This window comes from Aegilops tauschii, chromosome 5 (genome assembly GCF_002575655.3).
Source record: "Aegilops tauschii subsp. strangulata cultivar AL8/78 chromosome 5, Aet v6.0, whole genome shotgun sequence".
Classification (NCBI taxonomy): domain Eukaryota; kingdom Viridiplantae; phylum Streptophyta; class Magnoliopsida; order Poales; family Poaceae; genus Aegilops; species Aegilops tauschii.
The window spans coordinates 266,534,325-266,555,538 of NC_053039.3; positions in this window are offsets into that span (position 1 = coordinate 266,534,325).

The window sequence follows — 21,214 nt, forward strand, 5'->3', positions numbered from 1 at the left end:
ACTTGGTTAAAAGGGCTACCACCGAATTCCATCGGGTCTTGGGCTGAGCTGAAAGCCCGGTTCATCCAAAACTTCAAAGATACCTGTAGGCAGTCTATGTCAATTGTGGATTTGACTAACTGTAAGCAGCAGGAGGGTGAGTCTACGACACATTGGGTTCGCCGGGTTAAGGAGATCATACACTCGTCAGACAAGATGGATGCCGGCTTAGCAGTTTTAATGCTAGAGCAGAATTGTCATTTTGTGCCCCTGAAGATGAAACTCGGGCGGCTTAAGCGCGACTGCAGTGACATGGGCACACTAATGGAGGCTCTTGTCAAGTATGCCGATTCTGATGGTACCAAGGATCCCCCTTCAGATGAGGAAAGGACAGGGAAGGGAAAGAAGAATGGCAATGGCAAGGGTCCTCAGCATAACCCGGGGAACCAAGGAGGAGGCAAGCGCAAGGCAGATGGCAGCCTAGAGTTTGTAGCCAACACCAGCGCACAAGGCAATAACCAGCGACGCAAGGGGAGGCCCCCTCCCCGAGGCGGCGGGTCAGGACCAACACTGGAGCAGCTGTTGAATGAGCCCTGTCCAAGGCATGGCTCTAGAGAGAAGCCAGCGACTCATCTATGGAAGGATTGTGCAATCATGAAGGCCTTTAAGAACTGCAATGGCCCGGGCGGCGGCTCAGGCGCCGGCGGTTTTCATGGCCCGGGCGGCGGCTCAAATTCTCATCCTCAGAACGGTCAAGGGGGCTTTAATCAGCAGTCTGGCCAGGGTCATCATCAGCAGCAGGGGGGTTATCAGACCAATCCAAAGCAGCTTAGCGGGGGACAGTATCATGTGTTTACCACCAGTCTGTGTAAACGAGATCAGAAGCTTCATAAGAGGGCAGTAAATGCCGTTGAGCCAGCGGTTCCACGCTACTTGCGGTGGTCTGAACAGCCTATAGTGTGGAGTAGGGAGGATCACTTGGCCTTAGTAGTGGCTCCTCAGGTGGGAGGATATAAGTTCACTAAGGTGCTCATGGATGGAGGCAGCAGCATCAACATCCTCTATTATGAGACTTTCCGTCGTATGGGGTTGATTGATAAAAACCTCAGCCAGTCCAACACTATTTTCCACGGTGTGGTACCGGGTAAGTCGGCTTATCCGGTCGGCAAGATTGAATTGGAAGTGGCCTTTGGAGATGAGAACAACTACAGGGTGGAGAAATTGACCTTTGAGGTAGTCAAGATAAGAAGCCCGTACCATGCTATATTTGGACGGCCGGCTTACGCCAAGTTCATGGCACGGCCGTGTTATGTGTACTTACAGCTCAAGATGCCAGGTCACAATGGGACCATTACGGTTCACGGCAGCCGGAAGGTGGCCTTGGAATGTGAGGAAGGCGATGCGGCTTATGCAGAATCTGTTTGTGCAACAGAGGAGTTGAAGTTTTACAAAGATAATGTTGACCCAACAGACATGACCTCTCTGAAAAAGCCGACTACGGAAAATGAGCCGGCGATGAAATTTAAGTCGGCTGATGAAACTAAGCTCGTTGATTTTGTCCCAGGAGATTCATCTCAGCAGTTTAGCATCAGTGCAAATTTGGATCCGAAATAGGAAGGCGCGCTCATCGAGTTCATCCGTGAGAATAGGGACATCTTCGCATGGAAACCTTCTGACATGCCGGGTGTACCTAGGGAACTCGCTGAGCACACTCTCAATGTTGATCCGAAATTTAAGCCGGTCAGACAGTTCCTCCGGCGGTTTAATGAAGAGAGGCGGAAAGCTATTGGTGAAGAGGTGGCCCGGCTCTTGGCGGCCGGGTTTATTGTTGAAGTCTTTCACCCAGAGTGGTTAGCTAACCCGGTGCTCGTACTCAAGAAGAACAACACTTGGCGGATGTGTGTGGACTACACGGACTTGAACAAAGCGTGTCCGGCTGATCCTTTCGCCCTTCCCCGTATTGATCAAATTATTGATGCTACGGCCGGTTGTGCGCGTTTAAGTTTCCTGGACGCTTATTCCGGATATCATCAGATTAAAATGGCAGTTAAGGACCAGGAGAAGACGGCGTTCATCACTCCCTTTGGAGCCTTCTGCTATGTGTCCATGCCTTTTGGACTCAAGTGTGCACAGGCGACTTATCAGCGTTGCGTGCAGAACTGTCTTCATAAACAGATTGGGCGCAATGTTCATGCTTATGTGGACGATATTGTGGTTAAGTCCATAAAGGAGGAAACCCTGATAGATGATTTGAGAGAAACCTTTGATAATCTCCGGGTCTACAAGATGATGCTTAACCCGGCCAAGTGTGTCTTCGGTGTTCCTGCAGGCAAACTCTTGGGTTTTTTGGTTTCTGACAGAGGCATTGAAGCTAACCCAGAGAAGATCAAGGCCATCACCTCCCTGGCTAAGCCGGCGTGTATAAATGACGTTCAACGCTTGGCAGGTCGCATCGCTGCATTAAGCCGGTTTATAAGCCGTCTGGGTGAGAAGGCCAGGCCATTATATCAGTTGATGAAGAAGACTGATAACTTTGTCTGGAATGATGCAGCTAATACTGCCTTTGAGGATTTGAAGAAGCAGCTGGCAGAGCCTCCAGTCCTTGCTGCTCCGGTTGACAAGGAGCCCTTATTATTGTACGTAGCGGCGAACACACGAGCCGTCAGTGTGGCTATTGTGGTGGAGCGCAAGGAGGAGGGTAAGGAGCATCCGGTTCAGCGGCCGGTTTATTATGTCAGCGAAGTGCTCATTGAGTCCAAGCAGCGGTATCCGCATTGGCAGAAGCTTGTGTATGGTGTATTCATGGCAAGCCGGAAACTTAAGCATTATTTTCAGGGTCATCCCATCACCGTAGTCAGCTCTGCCCCTCTTGGTGATATCATTCAAAATAGAGAGGCCACAGGGAGAGTAGCTAAGTGGGCTATAGAGCTTGGACCTCATGGTCTCAAATACGTGCCACGCACTGCTGTTAAATCTCAGGCCTTGGTGGATTTCATCAATGACTGGACAGAGTCACAGGTGCCCGAGCAGAAGCCGGATAACACATATTGGAATATTCACTTTGATGGGTCCAGGCAGTTGGAGGGCTCGGGGGCCGGAGTCGTGTTAGCTTCCCCTAAAGGTGACAAGTTCCATTATGTGCTACAGCTGCTGTTTCCTTGTACTAACAACGCGGCTGAGTACGAGGCCCTGCTCCATGGTCTTCGGATGGCTAAAGAGATGAGCTTAAGCCAGGTAAGGTGCTTCGGCGACTCAGACTTGGTGGCTCAACAAGTATCAGGAAAGTGGGATTCCAAGGACCCTCTCATGGCGGCTTATCGCCGCGAGGTTGATGCCATTGCTGGGCATTTTTAGGGTTACCAAGTGGAACACATCGACCGCAGGAAGAACGAGGCGGCGGATGCTTTAAGCCAGCTGGGCTCTCAGCGAAAACCGGTGCCGCCTAACACTTTCCTGGACGTCCTGTATAGCCCTTCTGTTAAGTTGCCTACAGAGGAAGACTTGGCTGTCCCTGACCCGGAGGCACTACTGGTGGCGGCTCTCCATATCATACCAGACTGGACAATGCCATATATGGCTTACATGACCCGGGGTGAGTTGCCTGAGGATGAAACTTTGGCCAGGCAAATAACCCGGCGGGCTAAGTCAATGATTGTTATCAATGGGGAATTGCATCACCGCAGTGTTACGGGAGCGTTTCAGCGTTGTGTTGCCCCTGAGGAAGGTCAAGAAATCTTGCGTGAGATCCATGAAGGGGATTGTGGCCATCACGCCGGCTCAAAGTCTCTTGTGGCCAAGGCTTTTCGTCATGGCTTTTATTGGTTGACGGCTCATGCCGATGCAGAGGACTTGGTCAGTAAGTGTGATGGTTGCCAAAGGTTCTCGCGACGGGCTCATATACCGGCTCAAGAGCTGAGGATGATCCCAATTACTTGGCCCTTTGCGGTCTGGGGGCTTGATATGGTTGGGCCTTTCAAAAGGTCCAAGGATAAGAAGACCCACCTTTTGGTGGCAGTTGACAAGTTTACCAAGTGGGTTGAAGCGGAGCCCGTTAGCAAGTGTGATGCAGCCACGGCGGTTCAGTTTATGAAAAAGGTGATCTTTCGCTTTGGCTTTCCGCACAGCATTATCACTGACAATGGCACCAATCTCTCCAAAGGCGCCATGGAAGAATTTTGTCAATGAGAGCATATCCGACTTGATGTTTCCTCGGTAGCTCATCCTCAATCCAATGGTCAAGCTGAGAGAGCTAATCAGGAGATTCTGAAGGGCATCAAGCCCCGGCTTTTGGTCCCTTTGCAACGGACGCCGGGTTGTTGGGTGGAGGAGTTGCCCTCCGTGTTATGGAGCATCAACACTACTCCTAACAGGTCTACAGGTTTTACACCTTTCTTCATGGTTTACGGGGCAGAAGCAGTCCTCCCCAGTGACATCCGTCATGACTCACCTCGAGTGGCGGCTTATGTTGAGGCGGATAATGAGCAGGCGCGCCAAGATGCTCTTGACTTGCTGGACGAACAGCGTGATGTGGCAGCAGCCCGTTCAGCGATTTACCAACAAGACCTGCGCCGTTATCATAGCCGCCGGATTAAATCCCGGGTCTTCCAGGAAGGGGATCTTGTGCTCCGGCTTATCCAAGATCAAACTGATGCACACAAACTATCCCCGCCTTGGGAAGGGCCCTTTGTGGTCAGCAAGAACTTGCACAACGGGTCATATTACCTCATTGACGCCCGGGAGCACAAAGATTCACGTAAGTCGGAGGAAGAGACCCGTCGGCCGTGGAACATAGCTCAGCTTCGGCCTTACTACACTTGAGCCACCGGCTCTCATAATGTACATATTTCTCTCAGCCATGTATATATTATGATAAAGCAATAAAGCAGGACCTCTGTCCTTTTTCTCCTCCAAATGTGCATGAGCTTTCTTTGCAAGATCAACATGGTAACTTGAAGGAGGATCCGGCTTATGATCGTATTTGAATCTAGCCGCAGGTAATAAGGTCACTTGGGGGCTTCCTGTTCAAACATGGGTCGTATTCGAACCAAAGAGAACATAGCTGTCGATACCCATTTGATTGGCAAAGTGTCGAGCTCATGGGGAGGTTTTCTCTGATCATATTTGAATCATAGTTTAACCCCTTTGAGAACCGACGTGGATCGTATTCGAATCAGCGTCGTTAAACAATTCTTAAAATCACTTGGGGGCTTCCTGTTCAAACATGGGTCGTATTCGAACCAAAGAGAACATAGCTGTCGGTACCCTCTTGATTGGCATCGCCACAGCCACTGGGGGCTATATGATCGTATCCGAATCTTAGCTTAACCCCTTTGGGCCGGGTCTCTGGTCGAATTCGAACCGGAAGCCCCCAAGTTCTTCTGCTTTATCACAAGTTTTCTCTGATTATGTCAAAGTGTGTACAGCCAGGTCTCGCTTGGCTGGTTTAAATTTTGATTTCCAGTGTTGGTTCAACACAATAGGTGTCATTAAAACAGATACACCGGAGTTAAGGTACCAACCTTATTACCCGGGTTATCTAAACCGGAAATACGCTGGCAGGCCGCTAAGTGTGTTATCACGGCTATATTAAAGACATAATTCAGGGTCAATCTTTTTGATTCATATCCGGGTTATATATCTAAAACCGATGATTCTCAGCGCGGTAAGCCGCCTAGAGACTTGCGATTTGTCCTTTTATGCAGGATAGTTCAAGGCAATTATTTGAGACTAAGGAGAATGAATGACCCGGAGAAATATCAAGAGACAACTTCAATAGACTTCAGCATTCAATATGTGCACGATGGCACGGCAAAGATAAAATGTTGCACCTACTCTATTACAAGACTCGTCGAGTCCAAAAGGGTGGAGCATTGTTTGGTAAGCCGGCTGCAGAAGTTTTGACGCTTGCTGGGTTGAAGTCTCCGGCTCATTTCTTTCTTCTCCTCCGGCTGTCCCCAAGGTCTGGTAAGTTGATGACTTCCAGTCGATGCCGCTCAGCGCTTCGAATTGGGCTTCCTCGTCAATTAACCCGGCCGGGTCAATCTCCGGGGCAAAGGTTTGCTGACGAGCTGGCGGAATTAAACTCAGAGCTTCATAGCGAGGGGTTGGAATCCTCTGATTTTCTGCATTATAACCCGGCTGGTACTTGGTCAGATCCGTGTCATTTCCAATAAGAGTTGCCTCCGGGCGCACGATCTTCACGCAGGCGGCGAAGTCTTTTTGGTCGAAAGCCGTGCCATCTTCCTTCAGACTTGGATAGCCGAGGGCGATGTCTGCCAGGTCTAGCTCCGGCAGGAAAGCCTTGGCCCGGCTCAGCGCGGCGATTGCTCCGGATCTTGCAGAGGCCCGTTGCAGCTCTTGGATACGTGCGGCAGGACGGGGAGCCGATGAAGAACCTCCGCCAAGTGAGTCGGCACCTCGTTGGATAAGGCTACCACAGCTAAGGCACGTTGTGACCCGGTGTAGAGTTGCTCCACCAGGGTGTACACGGCCTTTAGCTTGGTTACCACACTCTGGTTGAGGTTGGCACTTCTGGAACCTGTTTCATAGAGCAGGACAAGCCGCCGACCAGGGTGAGTTATGAGGCATTAAAATTTTAAACTGAATAAAAGCCGGCGGATAACTTACCGAAGATTGCAGCAACCATTTGAGACACTTGGCGCTTTAAGCCGGAGAGTTCGGCCGTCTTCTCTGACAGGGCCCTCTCCGCCTGATCAGCCCGGTTCACCAATGCAGCCTTTTCTTTGGCCCACGCTTTTCGTTCAGCGTCAAACTCTGTCTTCAGCTTCTCTTGTGAGGTGATGCTGGACACGAACTTGGCATTTGCCTTCCGGGTCTCCATCTCTTGCATCTTCAGCCGGTTCTTAAGATCGGCAAGGTCAGCCTCAAGCTTCTTGCCAACAGCCTGTATAAATGTCCGGGTTATGGCATGAACAGTTACTATACAAATTTCAAGTCCCAAGTGTTTTCCAAGCAAAGACACTTGGCACTTGGGAACTAATGCATGTTCAACGTTTCTATTTACAACTTTCCGGTTCATGCGAGTAAGCCGGAAGATAAGTCCCAAGTGTTTTCCAAGCAAAGACACTTGGCACTTGGGGGCTAATGTGTATCGACGGTTCTTATCTACAAATTACCGGTTTAATTGGCTAAGCCGGAACTTCAGTCTACAACATATTCAATCATAAGTCGTTGACTTGAGGGCTAGCATGGTAAAAGTAACTAGGCAGTAAGTAAGAGGACAGAAGGATAATACCTCAGATTTCTGCTGGATCTGGGTCACCATGGCAACCTCTGCGTCCCGGCTCTTGTGCACTTGGTTGACGTAGCCGGAGACGAGCTCTCCGATGCTCAGGTTGGCATAGTCAGTTAGATCCAGACTGACCCGGTGGGGCTGCAGTACTTCCCCCTTGGCAGAGCACTTGGCCAGTGCCGTAGGCCTCCCCGGCTCAACAAATTCCGTCCGGGTGATTTCGACGTCCGGGTCATTTGTTGGCTGAGCTGAGCCGGAGGCCTCCGGGTCAGCAGAAGCTTCTACAGGTGCCTTGTCGATTGGAGCGGTGGCTTCGGGGGCGGAGGCAGCTGGCGGTTCTTGAACCGTCACCTCCGGTTCAGGCAAATCCGGCTCTCCGGCCGACTTGGTTTTCTTCGCCCTCTTGGTGAGCTTTGCCTGGGCACTGAAAGAACAACAAAGGTTAGTACAAAAAGTATGAGCAAAGATCAGAACAACATGAGATGGTTATCATTACCCGGGCACGGTCTTGAAAGTTGGCAGATTCGACTGCATAGAATCGCCGGAAGAAGGGGAAGTCTCCTGATAATTTGAGTCAGAGGAATTAAGCGGTTGGCGTATAACACCCGCAAAAGGATGAAAAGGGTACAATTTTGTGGTCACCTCGGTCCGGCGTTTCCTTGATGCATCAGGTAACCCGGAGGAGAGGTCAGTGTCCTTGTTGGTCCGGGTATGCCGCCGGCTCTCATGAACCTGTCGCTTCAAAATAAATTGAGGATCTTGGTAAGCTAAAGGATGGGAAAAGCTTACTTTCCGGGTTACTCTTCGGGTTTTCAGCCGTGGCAAGGGCTCCGAGTCGGAGGAAAGTATTGTTACCTCTTCAACCATTGGGTTACTGGCTCTGGTGTCCTCCTGTTGATAAAACAACATTGATAAGGCGGACAGAGCTAAAACAACAAGTATAACAAGAGCTTACAAGTCTAGGAATTACCTCAGACTCGGAGCTGTCACTTAGCTGCAACAGCTCCGAAGCAGTGGGCCTACTTCCCTTCTTACGGGGGGCGGCTTTCTTGGCGGCTTTCTTCGCCTTTCTGGCCTTCTTGGCCGCGTCATGGTCATACTTGACCCGCCAGAACTTGTCGTCAGCCTGAAAAATACAATGATGATTTCTTGAAGATCCAGATGAAGGTTATCTATGGTCAAAGACAAAATGTTTAAAGCAGTGGCTTACCGCTGGGGCTGGGTTGGTCTTGCAGAAGGGGGCTAACCCGGTCCTCCCGCAGTCTGCCAGGCTCTCGTTCAAGAGAGCCTTGGTCATCTCCTCTGCAACATCTTCTGGAAGATCATTGCGGCTGTGTCTCTGGGGGTCATCCTTTGTCCTGTGTACTCGCACATTAAGCCGGGGCGACGGCTTAATGGGATCACCCGCCAGGAGATCCAGACCCGGACCAGATCGATTCCGTTGAAGCCATTGCCCAAAAGAGCCTTGATCTTGTTTATGGTGGGGAGTAGAGGCTGGCGCTCCGCTTGCGTCAGCTTGTCAGACAGTGGGTGTGTTGACTCCAGACGAGAGGGGCGAAAGCCGGGCAACGGACTTTCATCAGCCGGCGACGTGTCTTGGCAGTAGAACCACGTCAGATTCCAATCTTTGGGGTGGCTTGGCGGCTCTGCGTATGGGAAAAGGCAGTCCCTTCGCCGCTGGATGGAGATGCCACCTAACTCCAGACTTGGCCCATTGGCGCACTCATTCTGACGGTTCAAGTAAAAAAGCTCTCTGAAGAGCAGCAGACTAGGTTCTTCTCCAAGGTAAACCTCGCAGAATACTTGGAAGTTGCAGATGTTGGACACTGAGTTGGGTCCTATGTCCTGAGGCCGTAGGTCGAAGAAGTTTAGAACGTCTCTAAAAAACTTTGAGCCGGGCGGTGCGAAGCCCCGGCTCATATGATCCGCAAAAATCACTACCTCCCCGTCCTTTGGCTGTGGTCTCTCTTCTGACGGGTCAGGGGCACGGTAGGACATGACGTCCTTCTTGGGCAGATATCCAGACTTGAAAAAATCTGCTAGTGTCTCACTGGTGACATTGGACCTCATCCAGTTGCAAGTGATGGAGGCTTTGGGAGCTTTGGGAGGCATGGTGAAAGTCGGCAGTCTATGACAAAAAGGAAAACGTCCGGATTAATTATAAGCCGGAGGACATCTACAGTTCAAAGTCAAGGTGGCGGCTTATGAAGGGGACTAATGGTATATACCTAAGTACAACGGGTTATTTAAGCCGCAGGGGTATTAAGAGTAATTTGATTGTCTACGGCCTTATCACAGCTAAGCCGGAGGATTCTACGGAGCATGGTTTTCTTTAAGCCGGAAGGTTCTATGGTGTGTGGTTTCTTTAAGCCGGAAATGTAAACCGCCGTGATTCAATGATTGCAGTTTTTTACTAAGTGTGGTAAAACAGGTTTCACACATTGCAGTAACTATTTTGGATCAAAATGGTCGGGCAAAAGAAAAGTTTCTAGACCTAGAAACGGACGTGAGGAAGTTCTTAAGCTCGAACAAGGCTCTTATGCAGTAAAACGAGACTTACTTGGATTTGAGATGAATGCTAAACAGCCGCCGCACTAGTTCTACCCTATGCTAAGATCAAAAAGAGGCAGTAAAATTCAAATCTACTGCGGGCCGCGAGGAACTACGAAGAACAGAGGAAGAACTATGAAGCCCTAGTGCGGATCTGCCTTATGGAGTAGCAAGGACTCACCGATGCTGAAGAGGAGCGGAGGTTGCCGCCGTTTGTCTGGACCGAGTCAGGGTGATGCAGCGGCCGAGGTTGACAAAGACCGGGGGTGAGGCAGCGTCGGTAGAGTTCGAGCTCGAGTAGAGGAGCAGTGCCGCGAGGAGGAAGAAGGGTGGCGGAGAAGCCCGTCGGGCCGGCCTATTTATAAGGGCGAGCTCATAAGTGGGCGCGAGAATCAAGGAGTCCACGGCGTGGTTATCTCCTCACGAAACGCCTCGATTTTCGGGATGACAGTAAATGTAAAGATCCGTTGCGGATCTGGCGGAGTAAAAAAATGGGCTTAATGGAAGATGACATCACGGCGGATTATCCGGAGTCCAGAGGATGACGTCACGCCGGGTTATGGTCTTCACACAATTGTAAGCCGGCGATTTTCTGTCGAAAGGATTGAAGATTGACATGAGCCGGCTCAAATCAATCTGGGGCCTAATGTTGAGGATATAGACCTTAGAGTCACCCTCCAGGAGGGGCCGGATTACTCCAATGGTCATTGCCAGAAGCCCGACGCCAAGCTTAAAGACGGTGGGCCAAAGATGGGCTTAAGACCCGGATATGGTTTAAGGCCCGTAGTTACAATCATTATTATGGTAGAACCTGTAGTGTAAGGCAAGAATAGTTAAGAGTCCGAGCCGGACACTCTTATGAGTCGGCCGGGACTTTGAGAGCTGCAGGGCGTCAGCCTCCCTATATAAAGGGACGACCCGGCAGCGGCTTAGGGACAAGAACAATCTCGACGAAAGCCAGGCATAGCAGTTAAGCTCCCTGGTCATCGAAACCCTAATCAATACCACCGCAAACTGGACGTAGGCTTTTACCTTCACCGTAAGGGGCCGAACCAGTATAAACCCTCGTATTCCTTGTCCCGCTTAACCCCTTCAACCTTCCTAGTAGCGATGGCTCCACGACTAAGTCCTAGTTCGAGGACATCTGCCGTGACAATTCCACGACAGTCATCTTTATTTTAAACCCCCGGACCAGTACTCCTTCGAGTGCTGGCCCAAACTGGGCGATGTCCGGCGCCCCCTGGGCAACCAGGGTCTATGCCAACCCGACGTCTTGCCCATCCGGTGTGCCCTGAGAACGAGATATGTGCAGCTCCTATCGGGATTTGTCGGCACATTCGGGCGGCTTTGCTGGTCTTGTTTTACCATTGTCGAAATGTCTTGTAAACCGGGATTCCGAGACTGATCGGGCCTTTCCGGGAGAAGGTTTATCCTTCGTTGACCGTGAGAGCTTATGATGGGCTAAGTTGGGACACCCCTGCAGGGTATTATCTTTCGGAAGCCGTGCCCGCGGTTATGAGGCAGATGGGAATTTGTTAATGTCCGATTGTAGAGAACTTGTCACTTGACTCAACTAAAATACATCAACTGTGTGAGTAGCCGTGATGGTCTCTTCTCGGCGGAGTCCGGGAAGTGAACACGGTCTGAGTTATGTATGACGTAAGTAGGAGTTCAGGATCACTTCTTGATCATTGCTAGATGACGACCGTTCCGTTGCTTCTCTTCTCGCTCTCTCTTGCGTATGTCAGCCACCATATATGCTTAGTGTCTGCTGCAGCTCCACCTCATTACACCTTCCTTTCCTATAAGCTTAAATAGTCTTGATCTCGCGAGTGTGAGATTGCTGAGTCCCCGTGACTCACAGATTCTACTAAAACAGTTGCAGGTGCCGACGATGCCAGTGCAGATGATGGGATCGACCTCAAGTGGGAGTTCGATGAGGAACGTGGTCGTTACTATGTGTCTTTTCCTGATGATCAGTAGTGGAGCCCAGTTGGGACGATCGGGGATCTAGCATTTGGGGTTGTCTTATTTTCATTTGGATCTTGACCGTAGCCGGTCTATGTGTGTATTTTGGATGATGTATGGATTATATTTATGTATTGTGTGAAGTGGCGATTGTAAGCCAACTCTTTATCCCATTCTTGTTCATTACATGGGATTGTGTGAAGATGACCCTTCTTGCGACAAAACCAATATGCGGTTATGCCTCTAAGTCATGCCTCGACACGTGGGAGATATAGCCGCATCATCCCCGACTTAGGAGCCCCCTGCTTGATCGAATCGCTGGCGTTGTTGAGTCTAGAACAAAAATGTTTTGAGTCTTAGGATTATATATATCGGAGAGTAGGATTCTTTTTACTCCTCAGTCCCTTCGTCGCTCTGGTGAGGTCTCCTGACGTAGAAGTTTTGACTATTCTCTCCTCAAATTTCACTAAATTTTTTTTAGGATCACGCGGGTATCTTGGAATCGTTCCGATGGTTTTGTGATGAGAACATTGTTCTTGGTGCCTCCTGACATTTAGGGGTTGTGGCAGTGTCCCGGGGAGTTGAGCTCCGAGGTGTTGTCGTCACAATTTTATCGTTGTAGTTCTGGAATACCTGAGTTTCGCCGACATCGAAATCTCTTTTATGCAGTTGTTGGTGAGATCACCTCGACGCCACCCAGTACTGGGGCGGGAGTTCGGGAGTATTGCCATAACTTGTATAACGGATGCTTTTCGAAGGTTGAGGTAAACGATTTCCGAAGGTTTCTTGGTTATGTGTTGACGGATGGATACAGCTGGATTTAGGGATTGTTAGTTTGGGTGATATATTTTGTGTCCCCTGTATCCCCAACACCAGATTGCATAACCAGAAAGTTTCGGGAGTTTATAAGTGGGAATTCTAGTAGCCTTAGGATATCTTTCCGACAGACGCATGATATGAGATTGGGGTTCGACGTCTAGTGGTCTGCCTGTACACGGTTGATTTTACAGTGGTCTCGTAGTGTCTTAAAGAGTCCTTGGCTATGCCGACTCGGGGACGCTTCGTATGTCATGTGCACAGCCTTGTACATGATGGTGCTGTACGATTGAGCCCGTGTGGGCCCCACCACGAAAACTTCGGACGAAATCTCTATCATATGTTTGTTCCGGCTTATTCTGCAGGCCAATACTTTGTTTTGTCTTGAATTGTGGTATTCGAGTTGCTTCTAAGGCATATGTTGATTCCATATCTTTTTCAAGTGGCTTCTCAACTTATGGAAGTGTGATGATTTACTATGGAATTCATTCGTTCATCCTCGTTCGAATGTTTATTGTGAAGACTATATGTTGCAATTTCTATCCATTGATTCTACTTATCTATTTGTCTATCAAGATGCTAACGGATGTCACCCTCTTCAGGATGGCTCCGCCAACGCGTCAGAATCCGGATCGCAATGAAGGGAGTCAAGCGAACCCTCCGCCACCACCTCCGCCTCCGGAGGCATGGCAAGCTATCATGGCAGCCACCAACGCCAATGCTCAGATGATTCTGCAACTCTTGCAAGAACGCACCCAAGGGCAAGGCAATCAAGGCAATCAAGGTCAAGGCAACAATCAGCCTCACTTTGCTACTCTCAACCAGTTTCTCGCAAATCAGCCCAAGTCTTTCAGCTACTGTGCCGAGGCCACGGATGCCGATGATTGGCTCGTGGACATCAACAAGCATTTTGAATGTAGCAATGTCAGGCCTGAGGACTATGCCAAGTTCGCTTCTTTTCAGCTCAAGGACCAAGCTGCTGATTGGTTTCAGCAATACAAAGATTCCAGAGGAGGTCGTGTGATCACTTGGACTGACTTCTGTCGGGACTTTAAAGCGCACCACATTCCACAAAGTGTTGTTGAGAGCAAGCGTGAGGAGTTCCGCAATCTCAAGCAAGGCAACATGTCTGTGTATCAATACAACATCCAGTTTCAGAAACTTGCTCGCTTCGCTAAACAAGACGTTCCTGATGAAAAGAGCATGATCTATCACTTCAGAGGTGGCCTTAGAGAGGATCTGCAGTTAGCTCTCGTTCTTGTTGAGCCTACTCAGTTTGATCAATTCTATAACATGGCACTGAAGCAAGAGGCTGCTCAGCTCAAGTGTGAGGCTTCTAAGAAGAGAGTCAGAGACGCAGTTCAGTCTTCTTCTTCCTCACTTGTGGCAGCTAAGCAACAGAAGTTCTGGTTGCCTCCTCCTCCTCCGTTTCGTCAGCCTTACCAGCAGAAGAACAAAGGTGGCCATGGTTCGTCCAACTCTTCCAACTCTGGCTATCAGAACAAGTCTCAGAATCAAGCTCCAAAGTCCAATGCTCCTTATCATCGTCCACTCTCAGAGGTGACTTGCAACAAGTGTCAGCAGAAAGGTCACTATGCTAACAAGTGCTTCAACCAAAGGCGTCTGCCTCCTCCTCCTCCTGTCAGATCTTCCAGCAATGCAGTGGTCAAGCATAACCCAAAGTCTGCTAAGGTGAACATGATGAATGCAGCTCAAGCGGAGGAATCTACTGATGTGATAATGGGTAATCTTCCTGTTAATGATATTCCTGTAAAAGTCTTGTTTGATACTGGTGCATCTATTTCTTTCTTATCAAGACCTTTTGCATCCATGAACAATTTTCATACTGTTGATTTGCCTAAGCCGATAGCGGTTTCCTCTCCGGGATTATTCATGAATACCAAAATGATGGCTCCCGATGTTTCTGTCAAGATGGGCAATTATAAATTTCCGTCTTCTTCAATGGTTCTGGGTGACTCGGATATTGATCTAATTCTCGGGATGGACTGGATTTCTAAGCACAAAGCTCAGCTTGATTGTGCTGCCAGGGAAATTCAATTGACACACTCTTCTGAGGATGTGATTATTTATGCCGCTCATGATGAAACCATTCGGTTATTTTCTCTCAATGAGAAGGGCGAATTAAATGCCATCTCTCAAATTCCAGTCGTTTGCGAGTATCAAGATGTCTTTCCAGAAGAGCTTCCGGGTATGCCTCCTCACCGGCCAGTTGAGTTTGTTATCGAACTTGAGCCAGGCACCGAACCCGTTTGCAAGCGTCCATACAAGCTTGGACCCAACGAGCTGAAGGAATTGAAGAAACAGCTCGATGAACAAGAGCGTCTGGGTTTGATCAGACCGAGTTCTTCTCCATGGGGTTGTGGAGTTCTTTTTGTCAAGAAGAAGGATGGCACGGACCGACTTTGTGTCGACTACCGTCCATTGAACAAGAAGACAATCAAGAACAAGTATCCACTTCCCAACATCAATGAGCTATTCGAGCAACTCAAAGGTGCTAAAGTATTCTCCAAGCTTGACCTTCGTATGGGTTATCATCAGATTCGCATTCGTGAAGAAGATATTCCCAAGACAGCATTCAGAACAAGCTTTGGTTCTTATGAATATACTGTCGTGTCTTTCGGCCTTGTCAATGCTCCTCCAGTGTTCTCTCGGATGATGAATTTCATCTTCAACCCCTATACCAATGAATTCGTTCTGGTGTATCTCGATGATATCTTGGTCTTCTCCAAGAATAAGAAGGATCATGCCAAACATTTGCGATTGGTGCTCGACAAGCTCAGATAGTATCAATTCTATGCGAAGTTCTCTAAATGTGAGTTTTGGCTCGATGAAGTTCTTTTCCTTGGTCACATCATCTCTGCCAAGGGCATCGCTGTTAACCCTGTCGTGGAATTGTCACGGCAGATGTCCTAGTGTGAGGACTTAGTCGCAAGGCCAACGCATCTATGCGGTAGCTTGAGAGGGGTTGGGCGGAATCGAGAGACGCAACACAAGACAAGGATTTAGACAGCTTCGGGCCCCGGGAAACATCATCCGGTAATAACCCTACATGCTGTTTGAGGCTAGGTCTCATTATGATCACGGGAGAGTCACCGGGAACCGGCTCTCGGTGTCTAGCCCTAGAGATTGTTTCTCGTCGCTTGTCCCTCTTTGAGGTGCCCTGCCCCTCCTTATATAAGTTAGAGGGGCGGGTTACATGCGGAGTCCTAGTAGGACTAGGACTAGTCTATCTTTTCTTACAAGTTGAATACAAGTCCGGGTCTTGCTTCCGCATAAAGGAAATATTCGTCATCCCTTTCCTTTTAAGCCGGCCCACCATAACATGAGCCGGCCTTCTGGGCCTTGGGCCTTGTCATCCATCTGACCCGCCGTTGGGGTTATCAGTAAGTCACCAAATACTCGCCGGGTCTCTGTGAGCCGCCAAGTCCGGCCGGGTCATACTTCCGGCCAGGTCATACCGCGTGGTATATCCCCGACATTAGCCCCCAGTTTAATTTGGATTTATCCATGTTAAACTGATCCTGTAAAATAAACACAAGAACAAACTTGATAGGTTGTGTTCCGGGTTAAGTATTTTCCTGAACCGGCACCTGATCATCTTTAAGTCCTTGTCATTTCCTTGTTGATATGTATATGTCCATGATCTCATAGTAAATCTTTTTTAGCAGATATGTTTCAACTTTGCCAATGCAAAAAATCCAGATACTTCTTTTGAAAAGTCCGTGTCAATATGCCAGCTTCAGAGTCAATTTGCTGACATTGGTCTCTTGTAGAGAAATATTGTGAAGAATAATCCACTTGAGTTGGCTTTCAAAGCGCCAACTTAAGAAATATTGGTCTTGAAATACTCATATGATATTCAGCCGGTTTAAAGATGTAGAACTTGCCGGTTTAATATTACCAAAATCGTCGGTTTGTAAATATTGATGGCACCGAGTCATAATTGTTGCCGACGCCGGGTCATAATTATTGATGACGCCGGGCTATGATTGTTGCAGACACCAGGTCATAATGATTGGTGACGCCGGGTCAATCTGATTTGCTCAAAACTGAGAATTCGAAAGTATTTCTCCTTATATCCGTGTTACCTGTAGCCCCCAAGTGATGGGTTGTCATGCTTGCATCAACCTGGGACTTGTAATTGTCTTATGCTCACAAAACTTCAACCGGTGTAGCCTCCAAGGGCCGGGTCATTATGCAATAATGAGCAGGGACTTTGTAGATGTAGACTTGAGCAGCAACATGTAGCCCCCAAGGGCCGGATTATTTAGAATGTGATGAGTCGGGTCTTCAATAAGTTGAGCAAAAAATGACTTTGCATATTTGATGTAATATCAATTGGAATAATCTAGTCCCCAAGTGCCGGGTCGCAAGCCTGCAGCGACTCGGGACTATTCCTTCCATTGTAGAATAAATCATATCCATTGATAAAATAATAGCCATTGCGCCAAAGCGACTTTGAATACCTCATCTGTTGATAAGTAAACCCGGAGTTTAAATACCCGACGGCTCTTGGCCGATGGCAATTTAATATGCCTCCATTGTAAGCCGGAATTTTCATAACCCGGCGGCTTATAGCCTTTGAGAAAATCAAGAATTGATAACCCTTTTGAGACACCAATTTCAATATTTGATGATAGGCTTGAACTTAATCATTTATGTAAGCCATAGCCCTGTAAATCCTGCACAGAGTTTAAACAACATATGCCCTGGTGACTTAACGTTAAAAGCCAGGGCGGGTAACCACCCAAATGTAGTCTTATCCTGCACACAAGTAGATCACAAGATCCCTTGGCGGTTTACCGCAGGGCGGGTCATAATATCTCACATATAACCACTGTGATATTGAATTCGTACTGCCAGTTTACATGACCTGTGCAGTAAGGGTGATAACCCAATCCTTAGAAGCCAATGCTTCCACATAGATGATGATTGTCATAAGCTGGCGATTTATCATTGAAAATCAAGCCGGGTTAAATAACAAACACTCATATACACTTTAGATATGAAAAAGAGCTTCAAATAAAGTCCAAAAAATTGTTTGCAAAAAGAGACTTCAAAATTTTTGAGGCTTCTGATTCGAATACGATCAGAAAACCGTCCCAAAGGGGTTAAGCTAAGATTCGAATACGATCATATAGCCCCCAGTGGCTTTGGCGTTGCCGATCAAGAGGGTACCGACAGCTATGTTCTCTTTGGTTCGAATACGACCTATGTTTGAACAGGAAGCCCCCAAATGACCTTGAGAGTTGTTTAACGACACTGATTCGAATACGATCCACGTCGGTTCCCAAAGGGGGTTGAGCTATGATTCAAATATGATCAAGAAACTCCCCAGTGAGCTCGGCAGTGTGCCGATCAAAAGGGTATCGACAGCTATGTTCTCTTTGGTTCGAATACGACCTATGTTTGAACAGGAAGCCCCCTAGTGATCATGAGAATATTTAACGACTCTGATTCGAATACGATCAGGGTCACACCAAAAGGGTTAAGCTAAATTTGAATACAATCAGCTCCCAATGGTCATTAAAGCAGGGTACCTATATTTGAGTTGTGCTTTGTAACAGACTCTCTTTGGTCCCTTTAATTTTTCCTGAGAACTCAAACTTTGCGAGAGATAACTTCTTTTTGAACCGGAAAATGTGTAAACCGGATATTAAGAGCTGCAAAGCTTTGTAAGATATAAATTTACCTTGAGCCGGATGTTTGAACCGGATTTGAGAGCTTCAAAACTTTGCGGGAGAGAGATATCTCTTGAATCGGATTTTAAACCAGAATCTTTATTTTGAACTGGCAATTTTCTGATGGCCTTTAAATTTTCATCAATATGGTAGTAGCCTCTGGAACCGGGTTATTATTCCCTCCGACAACCTGGAGTTCTTGAATGCATTGAAACCAACCAATAATGCCGAGTCATATCATTGTAGCCCCCGAGTCTCAAGACGACTGGAGGAGTTGGCTTTGAGATTCTCCATATTGACCATAGCATAAGGGGTATATCATTGGTGTCGACAGCGCGATGTGAATCCACAGAAGGTTGAGGTGATTGCGGCGGGTTAGAAATGATCCCGTATGAGCCGTGTCAGCAACTCGGCCAATGGTTCCTTCCAACTGGATGTTTTGAAGTTAAGCAAACTGTAGTGGCGGCGACTTGTGCGAATGCCCATTGAGTCGTCCAATGCCGACGGCGGCTGATAACACATGACAATTTTCCTCCAAGCTGTTGGAAGAAAAACCGGGCTTCCCAAGCAGTGACTTGCTCATATTCAATAATCCGCTCATGCAAACATGTGCAGTCCTGGTGTGTCGATGTAGACCCGGCCGCAGTAGACAGATGGAAAAGACGACCGCCGCGTCAGAGGCAACTCAAACAGATGAACCGGCTGCGGCGCTGTAAACCGGCGCGAGCGAGTCAACCATGTTTGTTTTGACGTAGTGAACACATGTCCTGCATCAACAATAGTGCAGACCAAGGCAAAGATAAACTGCTCTTTGACAAAAATACTATGTGTTAAGAACAAACTTCGATGAATATCACCTGATTCGCCCGGGCAACAGATGAGCTGGCCACGGCACTGTAAGCCGGTGCGGACGGGCGAGTCGGCCGCGGGGGGTGAATCGGCCGCAGGAGCAGACAGATGAATCGGCCGCGGCATTGTAAGCCGGTGCGGACGAGCAAATTGTCCTCCTCGTTGTAAGCCGACGCGGACGCGTGAACCGGTCGCGAGGGCGGGCGGGCGAGTCGTTTGTGGTGCTGCAATACGGCGCGGACGGGCGAGTCGGCCGACGCGTTGATGTAATCCGGACCATGACCCACCAGTCCGTGAAGCCGCGCGGTACCGCCGAACGTGCCTCCGTGGCATAACACCACTTTGTAACGGATAATTCTCCTGCATACAAAAATACCGTAGAGCAGAGTAGTTGTGCTCATAGTAATTAAAGTATATTAAGAAAATGCATAGGAGAAATAACACCTGATGTGTCTAGGCCGGAAGTAATCCGCCATGAAGTTAATCACAGGTGAGTCAACCGCAGCACTGTAAACCAGTGCGGGCGGGAGAGTCGGCCGCGGCATTGTAAGCCGATGCGGGAATCCGTTGAGTAAGGACAACCACATGTGCCAAATAACGTTTGGCGTGTCTCCATCTCCGCGGTATAATGCCACTTTGCGACGGGTAATTTCCCTGCATACAAAATACAACAGGGCAAAGTAGTTTTGTTCGGATGATTTAATATGTGCTGACAGAATACATTTAAAGGATAGCACCTGGTATTTTTTGTTGGACGGACGAGTTGACCGCGGCGTTTGTAAACCGGTGCGGATGGGTGAGTCGACCGCGAAAGCGGACGGGCGAGTCAACCATGTCATGTTGATGTAAATTGGGCCGTAGAAACGGCGGTTTGCCCATATGTACGTTGAGCGTCATGGCATGGTTAGATGCTGGTATTTTTATCGGATGATACTGATGGCGCAAACCAAGTGTAGATAGCCAGACCAAATAGACATCAAGGGTTGTGCTTATTGCCTCTATTGAATTGTCGGCTCTTCGACGTGTTTGTAGTGGATCGTACGAGTAGAATGTACTGTGAAGGCGGTGGTCCACACTCCTGACCATGGTGCGTGCCTGCTCGCCGGGCAGTAGGACCAGTGCTCCTTTTTGCATAATGGTCTTTGAACCAATCATGCGTACATGCACTTCTCCTCCATCTGCAAGACTTCCTGTTGCTTCACGTCCCCGTTGTATGCATTATCTTCTCAGGTAAGTGTTTGCAGGCAGAAAGTGCGGCAGTGCTCGGAAGCGTGGGCGACTCAGTTAGGCCTCGGCAGCAGTTTGCAGGTAGTCGGACACGGCCACCACACAGTTTTGAAATTGCAACCAAAATTCTGAACTGTCTTGACCTGGCGACTTGCGGCACGGCCAGTGATAGCGGCTCACTGCAGACGTCAGGTGGTTCCTGGAGTAGCAGCAGATGGACAGCTCGAAGCGCAGCTTCGGACGCCGCGGAGAAAATACAAAACGTTCTGAATACTCGCACAAGCATCTAGTACCATAATGGATTGCCTTTATCTATGATCTGTAGGTGCCTTCGTGGCTATAGATGTAGTTTGTAAGACGATGTAGTACTCAATTAGTACCAGCCCTGGTCACGTATTAGTGCAAGTGCTCGTCTGATTCTTCAGATTTGACTATTCTTCATATCAGGGAAAAAAGGTAACAGCAGACGGTTGATTCCCATGGCCTTGGTCTTGTAGACGCGGAGCAGCAGCGACTCGGAGCTGATCCGGTTTAAGACCGCCAGGTTGACTTCGGAAGTAGCCGTCGGACTGAAGGCCGCGCCCGCAACCACAGCGGCAGAGGCAAAACGGGTCAACCCAGGCGGTTTAAGTGAACCAAGGTGGTGGAGGTTGCAGGCGACGCAGGCCGCGCGGCGGTGGCGCGGGGTCACGGAGGCATCGCGGCGGCTCGTCGCATGACGGCTCAGCGAAGACAGGCGGATCTGACCACCGGGCGTCACGCAGGCGGGTGCAGGAGTGGCGACTCGTCGTAGTAGCGACGCATAGTAGAAGTGGGCTGAGGCAGGGCGCTCAACGGCGGGTCAGATTGGCGTGTAAGCAGCTGGGGAGAC